The sequence below is a fragment of the Choloepus didactylus genome, chromosome 11, assembly GCF_015220235.1.
Source record: "Choloepus didactylus isolate mChoDid1 chromosome 11, mChoDid1.pri, whole genome shotgun sequence".
In the NCBI taxonomy this organism is placed as follows: Eukaryota; Metazoa; Chordata; class Mammalia; order Pilosa; family Megalonychidae; genus Choloepus; species Choloepus didactylus.
The window spans coordinates 21,901,987-21,914,436 of record NC_051317.1 but is presented as its reverse complement, the minus strand read 5'-3'; the positions used below and the strand labels follow the sequence as shown (position 1 = coordinate 21,914,436).

Sequence of the window (12,450 nt, the reverse complement as noted above, 5' to 3'; positions counted from 1 at the left end):
CTTTTATAAATTAGTTTTGGAGTGACTTGCTATCACTTCTGTGATGTTCTATTGGTCACACAAACAAATCCTGGTAGAATGTGAGAGAAAGACTACACAGGATTGTGACTACAGGGGTCAGGGATCGTTGGGGGCCATCCTGGAGAAAATAAGCGAGGAGACTGGTAAGATATTTCAGCTGGTTCAAAGGACAATTCAAAGAGCTGGCATGGGCACTGGCTGTAAGAAACACATGCTGGACAGATGAGCATGTGAGCCACTACAGTTTCTAAAACTTAATATAAAGGGCAGAACACCAGAGGGGTGCCCTGGACAGAAAATTCCAAGGATCTTTTCCCCATTCCTCCATCTTCACTTTTTCCCCTGAAATGTTAGAGAAAAATCTCAAACACTGAGCAAATCAATAAGAAGAGGCCAATCATTCAAGTGTCATATAAATAAACTGTCACTTGGTCCTCCCAAGTGGGCATTCTGAAAGAAAATCACATTTCCATTAAAGAATGTATTAGAAAACCAAAGTTCTTAAAGGAAGAAATAATTTTTCTGAGGTAATAAACATTCTCAAGTATGGACAAGGGTGTTGATATAAGGTATATACTAGAGTTATGTTCAAACTAAAAGGAAACTATTGATGATATGGCTCAGAGTTAGTCCTAGAGTAATGGTCCAAAGAGATATTTTGGGGGAGTAAAAAGAATTCTGTTTGCTAATAAGGAAATGATTTCTTGGGTGTCATCAATAATGTGACTTTTTCATTCAGATTATAAATCAAGTAGAATTACCACCTCATTTTTATCAGTTGCAATTGCACATTAAGATAGGTGCTGAGGAGGATGAAGCAGTGTATATATATATATATATATATAAATACACACACATGTACATATTTACATAAATATATACTTAAAAGCATATAAATATATGTATACATATTTTACATTTTGTAGCCAGTGTTTAACAAACTAAGAAGAAAATAATTGACCACAAGTATAATTTCAGTCTTGGAAAAGTAAATTATATATACACATCTATATCACAATACATATACACACATGCAGACATATACAAGTGTAAGAATGCATACGTATACACATTTGTATGTACATATGTATATGTTCATTTGTATATTCACTTTAGCACAGGGAATCAGTTTGCAACTGGTTCAAAGGACAATCCAAAGAGCAGGTATGGGCACTGGCCATAAGAAATGTCAAAATGAGTTTATTCCAATGGTAATTCAAGACTGATCTTAGTTCTGGGCTTTCTCTCCTTTGCTTTCCCGCAACTGTCAAGTGAGGGTTTATCAACACTTTAGAGAGGGTCAGCCCAGCCACAAAGGTAACCTTCCCAAGGACCTGGACATCCCCCTGAGGCTAGGGGAGAGGGTGGGCTGAGAGAAGGTGGGGACAGCTGGGAACTTCCACTCTGGAAGCTGTCCAGCTGCTTTTATCATTTCCTCAGTGATAGGAGTCAGGACAGTGGGCATGAGAGCGAGGAGGGCGGTGGTGGGGGCGCTGTCACTCATAGCGTGGAAAGCTGGAAGTCCTGCATGGCGGAAGTGCTGCGGGGTGCTGAGCATGATGGTGGCTGTTTGTGTCAGCCTCCTGTCAGGGACCATGACCACCTGCATCCCAGCTGCCAGGGCTGCCTCCACCTCATTGGGGGCATCTTAAACACGAGGAACTTCTCCACAGGAGCAAAAGGAGAAAATATCTTGATGCAAGTTAGGAATATGGCAGGATTTGGTTTGCCACTCATCACTTCAGGACCATTTCCCAAAACGATATGGTGAAATAAACTGAAGAATTCTTTGTGTGTACTTGTTTTCATTTCAAATGATGCGGACCCTGAGCTTGGAGCAAGAGCAAAAGGTGTGTTGTGTTTTTGTAGGTAGTGGGTGAGTTTTTTGACACCTGGCAACACAGCAGCCATGGAGAACAGCTGTTTTAACTTCATTTCGCTTTCTTCCGCCAGTGCCTCTTTGGTCATTGGAAGCTGCAAGATCGATGATCACCTGTGCCGTTTCTAACGCTGTTTTCCCCGTCAGGAGAGATTTTACATCCCAGGTGTATTGCTTGTCATAGCGACCACATATTTCTTGAAACACCACTGAATAGAGCCTTTTGGTATCCAGAAGGAGGCCATCCATGTCAAAGATGAGGTGGGTGATGGGTCGTGGCGGGGGCAAGGGCCCCGCCGTAGTGCCGCCTCCTCAGCCAGGTGGGGGATGCTATTAAGTTTTTAACAAGTATGAGCTTTCCAACTTCTTTCTCAAAATGGCTTGGTCCTTATAGACCCCATATCCTTCCATAAACATCTGGTGATTACCTTTTCCATTTCTGCAAACAAGATTCTTGGGATTTTTCAGTGGGATTGAATTGAGTATGTGAATCACTCCGGGTAGAACTGATATCTTTATAATATTTAGTCTTCCAATCCATGTACATGTACATGTACAAATATATCAATGTATATTTAGGTCTTCTGTGATTACTTTTAGCAATGTTTGGTAGTTTTCCATGTCCAAGTCATTTACTTCCTTGGGTAAATTTTTTACTAGATAGTTGATTCTTTTACTTGCTGTTGTAAGTGGATTTTTTTTCTTGATTTCTTCTTCAGGTACTTCATTACCAGTGTGAAGAAGCATAACTGATTTTGTAAGTTGATTTCATACCCTGCCACTTTGCTGAAATTGTTTAATATATCTAGTAGCTTTGTTGTGGATTTTTCAGGAGTTTCTCTAAATAGTATCATGTCATATGCAAATAGACATACAGACTAACAGGTTAAGAGTCCATTGGTGCAGAAATAATCCCATACATATATACATATATTTCTAATTTATTTTTTACAAGAGTCACAAGTACCTACATTGAAAAGAATATTTCAATAAATAAATCAATAAATGGTGTGGGAAAGCTGAATTGCTGAATGCAAGTTGGACTTCTACTTTACAAAAAAAAAGAAAAATTAACTAAAAATGGATAACCCCACCTCCATGGTTGCTAACATGACCACAGACATAGGGGACTGGTGGTTTGATGGGTTGAGCCCTCTACCACAGGTTTTACCCTTGGGAAGACGGTTGCTGTAAAGGAGAGGCTAGGCCTCCCTATGGTTGTGCCTAAGAGCCTCCTCCCGAATGCCTCTTTGTTGCTCAGATGTGGCCCTGTCTCTCTAGCTAAGCCAACTTGAAAGGTGAAATCACTGCCCTCCCCCCTACGTGGGATCAGACACCCAGGGGAGTGAATCTCCCTGGCAACGTGGAATATGACTCCCAGAGAGGAATGTAGACCTGGCGTCATGGGACAGAGAACATCTTCTTGACCAAAAGGGGGATGTGAAAGGAAATGAAATAAGCTTCAGTGGCAGAGAGATTCCAAAAGGAGCTGAGAGGTCACTCTGGTGGGCACTCTTATGCACACTTTAGACAACCCTTTTTAGGTTCTAAAGAATTGGGGTAGCTGGTGGTGGATACCTGAAACTATCAAACTACAACCCAGAACCCATGAATTTCGAAGACAGGTGTATAAAAATGTAGCTTATGAGGGGTGACAATGGGATTGGGAAAGCCATAAGGACCACATTCCCCTTTGTCTAGTTTATGGATGGATGAGTAGAAAAATAGGGGAAGGAAACAAACAGACAAAGGTACCCAGTGTTCTTTTTTACTTCAATTGCTCTTTTTCACTCTAATTATTATTCTTGTTATTTTTGTGTGTGTGCTAATGAAGGTGTCAGGGATTGATTTGGGTGATGAATGTACCACTATGTAATGGTACTGTAAACAATCGAAAGTACGATTTGTTTTGTATGACTGCGTGGTATGTGAATATATCTCAATAAAATGAAGATTAAAAAAAAAAAATGGATAACAACCTAAACATATGAACAATGGATGGATTCTTAGATATGACATAAAATCATGAGCAAAAAAAGTTTTAAAAAGAGATAAGTTGGAATACATCAAAATAAAAAAATATTTTTGCATCACGGGACATTGTAATAAAGTGAAAAGAAAATAAATATAAAATGGAATAAAATAGTTGCAAGTAATATAGCTGATAGGGGTTTAATATCCAGAATAAATAAAGAACTCCTAAAATTCAACCTCTGAAAGACAAACACCACATTCAAATATGGATGAAGATCTTGGCTAGACATTTCATCAAAGAAGATACACAAATAGCCAGTAAGCATGTACAAAGATGCCCAACTGTCATTAAGGAAATGCTAATCAAACCCACAATGAGATACATTTCAAACCCACTGGAATTGCTATTATTTAAAAAAAAAGAAAATAAGTGTTGGTGAAGATGTGGAGAAATAAGAACATTTATATATTGTTGGTAGGATGATTAAACAGAGAAACCACTCCAGAAAACAGTTTGGTAATTTGCAAAAATCTTGAACATAAAATTACTATCTGACCTGACAATTCCACTCCTAGGTATATACCCAAAGAACCAAAGAATTGAAAATGGTCTGAAACAGTTAATCGTACACAATTTTCATAGTAGCATTATTCTCCCATATCCAAAAGATAGAAGCAACTCATGTCTGCTTAAAGAATAATGAATTAAGAAAATGTGGAGTATACATAAAATGGAAAGTCATTCAACCATGAAAGGAATTAAGTTTTAATACATGCTACAATATGGATGAAAATTTTGTTTCATATATTTTACCACAATAAAGTTTAAAAATAATCTATCAATCCACATGCATATTGCTAAGTGAAAGAAGCATGTCTAAAGAGATTATGCATTTCATTATATCATTCCACTTATATTCCATTCTGGACAAGACAAAAGTATAAAGACAGGAAAGGATTAGGCCTTGCCACAGATTCAAATGGAGAAAGACTGGCTAGAATGGATGAATTTTTAAGCTAAAGCTTTTCTCATGGTACTATTAGGTGAATACATGGCATTATGCATTTTTAAAAAGCTGTAGAATTTTATAGACCATAGAATAATTCTTAATGTATGTAAGTTATAATAATTCATCAAGGAAGACAGGATATCCCAGGGAGGAATGCAGAATATAACTTTTACAAATGTATTAATACCACTGAAGGATATGGAAGTAAGGCAAAGTGCTGATTTGAGTAAATTTGGAAGTGAGTGGAGTTTGTAAAATTAAAGGCACAAGGAACTGCACATAAGAAATGTACCCTACATGATAAAGTTGTTTCCATGGGGTATGGTTTAACAATTATGATCCTGACTGTTCACAGTACTGTTACACATATATAAGAGCATTTCAAATGTACTAAATGGATGGAAGTTGTTGGGAATCAAGTTTCTCATTGTTGGAGTGAGAGATTACTGATAAGCAAAGGGAAATTAGGGTGGTCCAAGTGGTAATGCATTAGAGTTGGAGTCATCAGTATGAAACCATATTTAGCTTGACATAGAAACAAATTGATACATATAGAAATATTTAGAGATAAGTAAATATAAAACTGTAGCATACATGCAACTGTTTTATTTCTCTGTCAGCAAAGAGGGTATAGCAGCAATTGCAGCCAGTTAGCAACAAGGATGCCTAGTAACCAGAACTTGGCTTCCTGTAGCATTCTTCAATAAAAGGAACCATGGTTCTTTGGAGAGATGGCTGATTCCAGGTCTGGGAACAGAATATATACAAGATAAACTAGGGGTATCTTATAGTACCAAAATGTAAGGAAGTGTTCTAAGTCAGCAAAGAAAAACCGCATTGTTTGGGGTATGTCAAAGGACCCAGGAGTTAACTCAAAGAGCTCCGCAAGTCCAAAGCTGAACAATTGGGGCAACAAAATAAATAACAAAATAATGAATTATAATACAAAATATAAAATAAACATACTGATATAAATAAATGTTTAAGAAATAAATGAGGCAGAAGAGGCAAATCTCCCATGATGAAAACTTACAAATAATTTGTGTAGATACTCTACTTTCCATGAGGGGAAGCACACATTCCCACTACTTCAAAGTGAACAATGCATAGAGGCTTCTCTCCAAAGAGTATAGAAAGGAAATGGGGTGGGGGGTGGGGGGAGTGGTCTTGCAATGGAGAAATCTGTCAAACACTACTTCATCCAGGTAATCAAGGTTAAAATTAATCATGATAAGCCATGTTGATAATATATATGGACTCTTGACATGATGCAATGAGAATGAAAATTTTCTTGTGGTCATCCTCTAACAAATCCATAATCCCAGTCTAATCATGAGAAAAAAATTAAGACAAATTCCTACAAAGGAGCAGTTTATAAGACACTTGATCATTCATCATAAAGACTGTCAAGGTCATCAAAAAAGGAACATCTGAGAAAATTTCACAGCAAAGAAAAAACTAAATTTAATGATGTATCCTGGATGAGATCTTGGTAAAAACTGAGGAAATGTGACTAAATTATGGACTTCAGTTAATAAGACTCCTTCAACATTTGGTCATTGTGCTGGTTTGGATGTATTATGTCCACCAAAATGCCATGTATTTAAATGCAGTCTTTTGTGGGCTGATGTATTTGTGTTGATTAGGTTGGAATCTTTGTATTAGGCTGTTTCCATGGAGATGTGACCCACTCAACTGTGGGTAATACTTTTGATTAGATTATTTCCATGGAAGTGTGACCCCACCCATTCAGCATGGGTCTTCATTTGTTTACTGGAGCCCTATAAAAGCTCACAAACTGAAGGACCTCTGAGCAGCTGCAGCTTAGAGAGACATTTTGCAGATGGCCATTGAAAGCTGACACTGATATTTTGGAGAATGCCATTTTGAAATGCAACCTGGGAGCAAGCAGATGCCAGCTACATGACTTCACAGCTAACAGAGGTTTCCCTAATGCCATTGGCCATCCTTCAGTGAAGGGACACTATTGTTGATGCTTTACCTTGGACACTTTATGGCCTTAAGACTAACTGTGTAACCAAATAAACCCTCTTTGTAAAAGTCAAGCCATTTCTGGTATTTTGTATAATGGCAGCATTAGCAAACCAGAGCAGTCATTAATTACAAAAAATGAACTAAACTCATGTAAGATGTTAATATTAGATGAAGTGTTTATAAGGTATATGGAGAATCTTGTACTATCTTCTCAAAATTTTTATAAATTTAAAATTTTTCAAAAATATATTCTAATTAAAATGTTTTTATAATTAAGTTAAACTTTGATATCTCCCTGAAAATTTATTCATGTAAAATAATTTTAATTCCATGAATGAACATGAAGTTAACAGCACTTAAGTCACAATCTAATTTTGGTTGACATTAATGTCAATTACGTGGCAAACAACACTGAAGAAATATATTCAATAAATTTTGAATCTCAACCATGTGTGGCTATATTACTTGGCTATTTGAAGAGAAAATTTATTGTTAACTCTTTTTTTGGTCTTATGAATACAGACACAGTTAAAATTTTGTCGCTTTTTTGAGAGTGGAATATTTATCACAATTTTGGGGGAAATCATAATATTTATTGCTCTACTCTTAAACAAACAAAAGAAAATTAAGTTAAACAAATTATTTTGCATTAAGCTCTGCAATTCTCAAAGAAAATTTACATACACTTTCATATACACACACACTATCTTGAAAACAATCATGAACTTGTTGATTGACAGTTAATTTCTATTTTCTAAACTGTGATTTTTTTTTCTTTTGCTGACTCTGTCATATCCTCAAATAATCTTATCATCTCTGAAAATTAACTGATTTAAATATATTTTCTCTTTCATGTGTCCTTTGATATTAAAAGAAAACATCAAAAAGAGGTCAGTGAATAATCAAAGAGATAAACTCCACTGGCAATTTTGAAACAACTGTGCTGACACTTTAACATCTATTGTGTTTATTAGATACAGGAAATCTGTTTGAGGTGATGAAAAGCAGGTCTCTTTGATCTACCTGAATTACTCTTTAAAATGCTGTATAGATATTAATCACAAAACAGCCAAATAGTTGATTTTAAAATGTAAGCCAGGTCATGTTTCTCTTCTTAAAATCCCTGTTGCTCTTTCACCTCACTGATAATAAAATCCAGAGTTATCAAAGGGCCTTCACATACTCCAAGATTTTGTCCCAGTGACCTCTCTAATCTCATCTTTCATTCCTGTGTCCTGCCTGACACTACTCTGAATAGCAATAGACGACTTGGTCTTCTTGTCCTGGGAAGCAAATCAACACTCATCTCTGAGTCTTAAACTCATGATAGTCTGTTTAGGAAATTTTATTCCTCATTCTCACCATGGTGAAGACTATCCAAGATGGCACCACTGCAATCAACAACCAACTTCTATTCACCTAACCTGCTCTTCTTTTTCCTTTGTAGTAGTTTTACCCGGAATATTGTGGATTTATTTGGTTATTTAAATTTTTTTTTCTGCTGAATCCTTGGAGACTTAATAGTACCAGAACACGATAGGTTTTTACTTTTCATTAAATATATATTAAATTAAGCAATAAATGTGATCACATAGGATGACAAAACGATATATTGTATTCAGCTGAAGTTTCCTCATTTTCAATGCCTAACTGTGAGCAATTTGAAAGTATTCAGAGGATCTCATATTCAGATAATAAATGTAGAATGTCTATTTAATGTACATTGATTCTTATGTCCTACAATTTCCTAGTGGTCCTCTGGGGAGTTTTGGGGATAGTTTGGTAGTAGTTGGCTCTCTTCTATAAGTATGATGACAGGAAAAACCACTTGCAGCTGCAGATTTTGGTTCTGTTACAAAGTGCCTGGTTGGGTAAAAGAAATGAAGGAACGAGAAATGAGAAAAAATCATTGTATCATCAAAGGGGCCAAATAGTTGCTCTACTTATATATTCTTCTTTGATCATCTAATTATTTTGTGTAACCCCAAAATGTGTGAAAATTGTACTATGAATATCCTTTATATTATGTGCTGAAAATATGGACAATATCACAGATGAAACACATGAATCTATTCATTATATGTAGTATAAAAATGAAATTTGATAGAAAACATATCTGTAAACATATTTTTATGTAAACATAAAAAAGTTTAAAAGGGAAACAGGAGTGCATATAGACTGAAATAGTCCAAAATGAAACATCCCCAAATATCTCTTATTTTTCACTGTGAAAGACAACTTTGAGGCATAAGTTTTGTTTCCCACAAATCCTCATAGTAATTTGCATGTGCGATAGTGTGCTCTTCACTGGCATCTTTCTTTTCCCTGTGTCACCATCTCTCTCCTTCCTGGCAAGTACTGAGCTGATTACTGAAATATATTACTTGCATTTGGTATATGCTTCTGAAGAAAATCAACCTAAGATAATCTGTGTCAAAGTGGTCCTAGGAAGCTGACCCTACAGTTAAGAATCTGTAACTGGATCTTTTGCTGGCCAGCAAAAATGAGGAGGGTGAGAACTCCCATTTTGCTGCAGCATCACAATGGATGAAACTCTTACACAATGTGAACAGATGAACTGGCCTGGAACAATGGCAATTATATGGATTGTAGAATATTTGAGATTTAACTGCCATGTGTCACTTTGAAGGAAGAGAGGTCACTCACTACCACCAACTTGGTACCAACTTAGAAGGGGCTTTTAACTCCCGCAGCTAGAGGAAAGACTGGTGTTAAATTCAGCCAACATCTTGATTGTAAGCGTACTGTAATTGCAGAGGAGTCTGGATTCGCAGCCTCAGCAAGTATCCTATATTTAAGTTAGGGCTGTGTAGTCAGAGTGCACCCCTCACTGAACCCTCTTGGCTAGAAGAAGGACCCAATCCTCTCACTGAAGGAAATTTTTCATGACTCTAGGTTTAACATCCAGGCAAGGACTTTTGGATGCTGGGATTGTGTTTGAAGCATTGGAAAAATGACAACCTGAGATAGCAATGCATGAGGAGCCATAAAAGACATTGAACAAGGGGCTAAAATGCTAAGAGCTGTGGGTGTTTTGGAGCTGATTTATTATGCAAGGTGATGTACCTCAATCCCCAGGGGGGCCCTGAGTCTAACGGAATATACCATCAAGGAGATTTCTGGCCTCATTGAAAAGCTCATAGATAATTGCCCATTTAGGCTAAAATTGATTAGAAAAAAAAGGCTGCTGTATAGCCAGTGTTCCATATAAAAGTAGAGGTGAAAAGATTCTGGACTAAAAGGGGCCATGTCGTCTCACATGCATTTCACAGGCACAGTGGACATGCTTTTAAAATGTTCAGTTGGGATTTAACCAATAGGAATAGAGAGAAATGGACCCTGGAAATTCTAGCTAATATATATATGGGCATCCATCATGATGTTTCTTGATTACAGAACCAGAATATATACAGAAAATATAAAGTGCTGGAGAGCGAAAAATGGTGTGAGACATGATTGTGCAGAATAATAGTTTTCTACCACTCAGCTTCCTGTTCTGAATCATTTTTTTTTCATTCTGTGAGTAGATAAAATGAAAGGGAGATTAGTTCCCCTGCAGGAAGGACCATCCAATGCAAAAAGTAAATGTCATTGCTATACACCAATCCTTCCCCAAAGGAACCAAATGCCATCTGCCAGAGCAATGGCACACTGGGGAAAACAGAAATACTGAGATCTTTCAAGAGTGGTTATCTAAATTCTTAGCTGACCCTAAAGGATGCTCTGTTATAATGAAATGTCACTCTTGTCACTAATTCAATGACATACATGAGGAATGTGTGCATTCCATCACAACATGAATATTTTGGTTCAGTCTCAGGTTCCCAATTTAGGACAAATGGTTTTATTAGGAACATGGTAAGGGGTCCTTTAAAGCAAAAGCTATGGCTGCTACCATCCATGTTGAAATCCTCATGCCGACATATTCCTTGCGGACAAGTTCTGAAAAATTTTGTACTTTTCTGCCTGAAATAGAATTTCTAAGAAGCCATATTTTTTGTGGATTGATCCTTATTGCTCAAGTTCTTATCTGTGCCCCCTACATAAGATCCGTCGGCTCTCTGTTAGAGGAGGCCGACCTGTTTGTGAATAGCCTCTGACTTCTGATTGAATTTGGCTCAGGGTGTAGTGTAGTTTATTCTGTGCTCTGCATATTTCCCTTGCCTCTTCAGACCTGAACATATTATTACACAGCTTCTAGGAGTATTAGTATATGACATCTCTAATGTAAGCCTCTCTCAAGAAATTGCCCTGGATTGATGAAAACTGCCTAGCCCAACATCATGCTCCCGTTCTGGGGGCAGCCCAGATCCAGTGAATTTTCCCAGAGGGTCCACGTAGGAGGGACCACTTGGCTGAATGTGGTACAAGTCTTTTGGGTCACCCTGGTTCCAGAACTCCTCAACAGAGCTGCTGAGACCTCAGTTGTGACTGAACTTCAGTTCAGTTCCCTGCACCCAATTCTGTTTTCTTTGTTCCTCATTGTGTTAAACCCAGGAGCTCTCCCACAAAATTTACTGTATGCCAATCTCTAAGATCCTATTTCCCAAGAATGTCCTAATGTGCCTCTGGGTGTGCGGAAGATAACAGTAGATTGATACTTATTCCCCTTGCTTTCAGACAGCTGGTTTATGGCTTCTTGGCCTTTTACTCTAAACAGACTCACAGTACTGGTTATATGGCCTTTTCCACACAGCTGGTCTATATGAAGTCTAGTAACTACTCCCTCCTCATGTACCTTCATGAGTAGGTGTAGTAAATTTTTCTGCTCTTGCCAAATTTTTGTGCTCTTGCCAAACTCTCTTTGGTTACCCTCAATTTTGCCCACATATTTATAAATACTTCTCTATTAATCTCAACTCAGATTCCCAGCTTTACTGAACTTTCTCTTTCAGGATGGAATTCTTGTCAGTACATTCTTTTATTCCTCAAATCAGAGCTTCACTGACCTTCATTCCCATATCTCCTAAAATCTTCCAGAAGATTTGATCTCCATAAGGCAAAGGCTAGAGCATCATATGATCTAACTATGACACATAGCATTCAGAACAAGAAAAAAGAAACACTTTATTATATTATAAATAATTTTTATTTATATTATAAATATATATATTTATAATATATATATTTTGTATATATATTATACATATATAATTTTCATTTACTCCTGATATACTCCTTATACCTGAAGTACAACTTGTTCTTATGTAGGGGCCTGGGATTCTGCACAGAGGATAAGATAAGTTGACTTTAAATATAGACTCTTCACTTGTTAGTAAGTATATCCTGGTTCAGAGTGGAATTTGCTACTTGGGTAAGAGTCATCATCCAAAATCAGAATATTTTCTGACTGATATGAGCAAATGAATCTTTATAATGTTTCCATGATCATGCCAAATTTAGTTACAGGGGGAAAAACAGCAGAACTCTACAATGGGCTACCTTGCATTTTAATTGCTATCTTTGTCAATAGTTGATCTCTCAATATCACACTTTTTAACCTTCTCCATTATGAAGGTTTAGACAAATAATCTCAGAATCACACTAGCT

The 12,450-nt window shown here is 36.9% G+C and overlaps 1 pseudogene; it reads right to left on the bottom strand.

Moving 5' to 3' along the window:
- Window positions 1-1,321: 1,321 nt before the first annotated feature.
- On the bottom strand, window positions 1,322-2,185 carry LOC119506568 (annotated as a pseudogene).
- Window positions 2,186-12,450: the final 10,265 nt, after the last annotated feature.